The 5,795-nt window shown below is 40.4% G+C and overlaps 1 pseudogene; it reads left to right on the top strand.

Moving 5' to 3' along the window:
- Positions 1-2,527: 2,527 nt before the first annotated feature.
- On the top strand, positions 2,528-4,436 carry LOC112390355 (disks large homolog 3 pseudogene; annotated as a pseudogene).
- Positions 4,437-5,795: the final 1,359 nt, after the last annotated feature.

The raw sequence follows: 5,795 nt of genomic DNA, 5'->3' as shown, positions 1-5,795 counted from the left end.
AGAAGAAGTAAAGCTGTCACTGTTTGCAGATGACATGATACTATACATAGAGAATCCTAAAGATGCCACCAGAAAACTACTAGAGCTAATCAACGAATTTGGTAAAGTTTCAGGATACAAAATTAATGCACAGAAATCTCTTGCATTCCTGTACACTAATGATGAAAAATCTGAACGGGAAATTAAGGAAACACTCCCATTTATCACTGCAACAAAAAGAATAAAATACCTAGGAATAAACCTACCTAGGGAGACAAAAGACCTGTATGCAGAAAACTATAAGACAGTCATGAAAGTAATTAAAGATGATACAAACAGATGGAGAGATATACCATGTTCTTGGATTGGAAGAATTAACATTCTGAAAATGACTATAAAGCAATTTACAGATTCAGTGCAATCCCTATCAAATTACCAATGGCATTTTTTACAGAACTAGAACAAAAAATCTTAAAATTTGTATGGAGACACAAAAACCCTGAATAGCCAAAGCAGTCTTAAGGGAAAAAAACGGAGCTGGAGGAATCAGACTCCCTGACTTCAGACTATACTACAAGGCTACCGTAATCAAGACAGTATGGTACTGGCACAAAAACAGAAATATAGATCAGTGGAACAGGATAGAAAGCCCAGAGATAACCCCACGCACTTATGGTCACCTTATTTTTGATAAAGGAGGCAAGAATATACAATGGAGAAAAGACAGCCTCTTCAATAAGTGGTGCTGGGAAAACTGGACAGATACATGTAAAAGAATGAAATTAGAATACTCCCTAACACCATACACAAAAATAAATTCAAAATGGATTAGAGACCTAAATGTAAGTCTGGACAGTATAAAACACTTAGGGGAGAACATAGGAAGAACACTCTTTGATATAAATCACACCAAGATCTTTTTTGATCCACCTCCTAGAGTAATAGAAATAAAAACAAAAATAAACAAATTGAACCTGATGAAAGTTAAAAGCTTTTGCACAGCAAGGGAAACTACAAACAAGACGAAAAAACAACCCTCAGAATGGGAGAAAATATTTGCTAATGAATCAATGGACAAAGGATTAATCTCCAAAGTATATAAAGAGCTCATGCAGCTTGATATTAAAAAAAACAAACAACCCAATCCAAAAATGGGCAGAAGACCTAAATAGACATTTCTCCAAAGAAGACATACAGATGGCCAAGAAGCATATGAAAAGCTGCTCAACATCAGTAATTATTAGAGAAATGCAAATAAAAGTACCATGAGCTATCACCTCACATCAGTTAGAATGGGCATCATCAGAAAATCTACAAACAACAAATGCTGGAGAAGGTGTAGAGAAAAGAAAACCCTCTTGCACTGTTGGTCTGAACCTAAATTGATACAGGTACTATGGAGAAAAGCATGGAGTTTCCTTAAAAAACTAAAAATAGAATTACCATATGACCCAGCAATCCCACTACTGGGCATATACCCAGAGAAAACCATAATTCAAAAAGACACATGCACCCTAATGTTCATTGCAGCACTATTTACAATAGCCAGGTCATGGAAGCAACCTAAATGCCCATCAAGAGATGGATGGATAAAGAAGATGTGGAAGATATACACAATGGAATATTACTCAGCCATAAAAAAAGAATGAAATTGGGTCATTTGTAGAGATGTGGATGGATCTAGAGACTGTCATACAGAGTGAAGTAAGTCAGAAAGAGAAAAACAAATATCATATATTAATGCATAGATGTGGAACTAGAAAAATGGTACAGATGAACTGGTTTGTAGGGCAGAAATATTGACACAGATGTAGAGAACAAATATATGGACACCATGGGGGGAAAATGGTGGGCATGGGGGTGGGGCTGATGTGATGAATTGGGTGATTGGGATTGACATGTATACACTAATATGTATAAAATGGATAACTAATAAAAACCTGCTGTATAAAAAAATAACAAATAAAATTTAAAAAAAGAATAAAATATATAGCTTCAGCAAAGTACTCACCTAGAGAAAAATATGATTTGGGTACTCTTGAGGCATAGAAGAAAGATGGGGGAGTGAGTTGAGTGTGACTATGGTCATCCTGATCTGTAATTCAGGGGAAAAAATTGGGGCTTGAGGGAATAATTAATATACAAGTATAATTAAACAGCACATAAATATTATTGGTGAATTTTTAATTGTCTCTCCAGTTTTAAAATGTATACATGATAATTGCAAAAGCATTAAAAAACTATAGAAATGATTAATGTGAAATTCACCCAGAATATCTCCATTGCCTACTAGCATTTTGATTTTATATATATATATATATATATATATTTAGACCTAGCTTACACAGACACCACTCATACTTGCATACTCTTAAATATTTATATATACAAATATATCATAAATGGGTCATAATACATATTCTATTTTTGTAACTGCAATTCACTTAATGGTAAGTCACGAAGGGTTCTTCCGCAAGAGACTGAGGGGCCGGCCTGAGCTGACACTTTCTCAGCACTAGACCTGGACTCCCACCTGGCACCAGAATACAGTCGCTTTGAATCGAAGATACATGACTTGCAAGAGCAAATGATGAACAGCAGCATGAGCTCTGGGTCTGGGTCGGTCCCTGCAAACGAGTGAGAAGAGGTCCTTGTATGTAGGGCCTTGTTTGATTATGACCAGACTTGGGACCGCTGCCTGCCAAGCCAAGGCCTCAGCTTCTCCTTTGGTGACATTCTACTGTCATTAACGCCCCTGATGATGAGTGGTGGCAGGTGAGACTGGTGACCCCACACGGAGAAAGTGAGCAAATCAGTGTGATCCCCAGTAGGAAGAGGGTGGAAAAGAAAGAAAGGGCTCTACTGAAAACCGTGAAGTTTCATGCCAGGAGGGGGATGATTGTGTCTAGCAGGTCCATCAGCCACTATGGAGAACAGTGTGGAGGTTCTTTAGAAAACTAAAAATAGAACTGCCATAGACCCAGAAATCCCACTACTGGGCATATACCCTGAGAAAATCATAATTCAAAAAGAGTCATGTACCACAATGTTCATTGCAACACTGTTTACAATAGCCAGGACATGGAAGCAACCTAAGTGTCCGTTGACAGATGAATGGATAAAGAAGATGTGGCACATATATACAATGGAATATTACTCAGCCATAAAATGAAACGAAATTGAGTTATTTGTAGTGAGGTGGATGGACCTAGAGACTGTCATACAGAGTGAAATAAGTCAGAAAGAGAAAAATACCATATGCTAACACATATGTATGGAATCTAAAAAGAAAAAAAATGGTTCTGAAGAACCTAGGGGCAGGACAGGAATAAAGATGCAGATGTAGAAAATGGACTTGAGGACACAATGAGGGGGAAGGGTAAGCTGGGACAAAGTGAGAGAGTGGCATGGACATATATACACTACCAAATGTAAAATAGATAGCTAGTGGGAAGCAGCCACATAGCACAGGGAGGTCAGCTTGGTGCTTTGTGACCACCTAGAGGGGTGGGATGGGGAGGGTGGGAGGAAGACACAAGAGGAAGGGGATATGGGGATATATGTATATGTATATGTATAGCTGATTCACTTTGTTATACAGCAGAAAGTAACACACCATTGTAAAGCAATTATACTCCAATAAAGATGTCAAAAAAAAAAAAAAAACGAAACATAAAAAGAGTTTCCGCCTCTCTCAAAAGTTTTCATTTTACAAGAGCAAAGAAAACATGGTATAGGAGAGCAGCTTACAGTAACAGGGAGTGACGTCCAACACCAGTGACAGTGAAAGAAGTTCCAAAGGACAGGAGGATGCTATTTTGTCATACGAGCCAGTGACACAGCAAGAAATTCACTATGCAAGGCCTGTCATCATCCTGGGCCCAATGAAGGACAGAGTCAACAATGACCTGATTTCGGAGTTCCCGCATAAATTTGGATTTTGTGTACAACATACTACCTGGCCTCAGCGTGATGATGAAGTGGATGGGCAAGACTACCACTTTGTGGTCTCCTGAGAACAGATGGAGAAGGATATTCAGGACAAGTTCATTGAGGCAGGCCAATTTCAATGATAATCTCTATGGGACCAGCATCTAGTCAGTGAAGGGAGTTGGGGAGGGGGCAAGCACTGCATCTTAGATGTTTCTGGCAATGCTATCAAGAGGCTGCAGCAGTCACAACTTTATCCCATTGCCATTTTCATCAAGCCCAAGTCCATTGAAGTGCTTATGGAAATGAACTGACGGCGGAGGTATGAACAAGCAAATAAGACCTATGACAAAGCCATGGAACTGGAGCAGGAGTTTGAAGAATACTTCACAGCCATTGTACAGGGTGACTCACTGGAAGAGATTTAAAACAAAATCAAAGAAATCACTGAGGACCAGTCTGGGCACTACATTTGGGTCCCTCCCCTGAAAAACTCTGAAGAATCCCCTCCAACCATTCTACTGTGAACAGAAGATATCAACTCCCCCTCCCCTCCTCCCTCTTCATTCCTGTCTCCATGGGGAGAACAAACGACTACTGTTCTTGTCCCCTTTTCTAGATATGTCCAAAAAATTGAGTTTTCTAGTCCTGTTCTGTTAATTTTTGTTTTGTTTTAGTTTATTTTGGGGGATGACGCCATCTTACTCGTCATGTGACTGTGCCCATTCCTGCATGGACCTTTCCCAAGCACTAGCACAAGTCAAATCCATCAGAGTCATTGTTTGCATAAAACCAAGCTGAAGCGAAGAGAAGAGAGGAGGACTGATGAAAAGACAGACTGGACTGCTGTGCGGCTTATGAAGTGAGCCCCATGCACCCCGCGAGGAGAGGCTCCCAGGCTTTGCTACCATCTGTACACTGCCTTGAGGCTTGGGATGGCGTGGTCATGGCGATAGAAAGTATCATATATATATAATATATATATATATAAAATTTATAGAAATATATAGAAATTATATATATTATATACTCTCATATAGTTTATTATATATTTACACACATTTGGACTAGAAAATCTATGGAGATATCATCAGTGGTACTGTGTTATTAGAGAAATGCTTTAATTTTCATATTCCAATCAGATGGCATCTTATATCTCAACTGGTTGGGGAGGGAGTGAAAGTGGTAGTTAAGTGCTGTACGGAGGGCACCTGCATTGGTCATTCTTTTGAGACCTGGGCTTTTCTTTAGGAGGGGTCAGCTGGAGGATGGTGAGAAAGGGCTTTTGCCCGGGGGCCAGAGGCTTGGAGCTGTGACCCTAGAGCCAATGCTGCCCTTGGGGCACAGTCAGGCCCGCGAGTGGGGAGTGAGAGAATGGCTAACGGTGCTCCCACGGTATTAAATTGCCGATTGTTTTATGCCACCTGATGTGTCTGCATGAAAGGTTTCCTTTTTGTTCATTTTTAAGCTGCTCTTAAACCAAAATCATGTTGTGCTACTGTGTCAGCCTCTTCATTCTTCCAAATTTTACTTTTACTATTTAAGTGAATGTGTAGAATCCAATTTGACTATGTTCTAAAGGCTCAAGATGTACTGGAGGAGCCGGGCCTCATGATAGATTAGGCAACCCGGGCTTGGCCATCCTGTCAGCAGAAAGGGAAGTGGGGGCAGGTGAGAACCGACAGGAGCTGGGCCTCCTATTGTAACGTGTCCCTTCACTCACCTGCCAGGGACATGCTGGGCTCAGCTGAGGCCCTGTCATGGGGCCCACTGGCAGGGATGGAAAGTCACTTGCCTTCCAGCTCTGCGCAGAGACAGTGGGATGGCCCTGAGCTTGGCCAGCCGCGTAATGCAAAGTTTGATTTGGGTTTTTTTCGCAGCTGCTT

This window comes from Neophocaena asiaeorientalis, unplaced genomic scaffold, assembly GCF_003031525.2.
Source record: "Neophocaena asiaeorientalis asiaeorientalis breed wild unplaced genomic scaffold, Neophocaena_asiaeorientalis_V1.1 scaffold143, whole genome shotgun sequence".
In the NCBI taxonomy this organism is placed as follows: Eukaryota; Metazoa; Chordata; class Mammalia; order Artiodactyla; family Phocoenidae; genus Neophocaena; species Neophocaena asiaeorientalis.
This window is presented reverse-complemented; position numbering and strand designations above follow the sequence as displayed.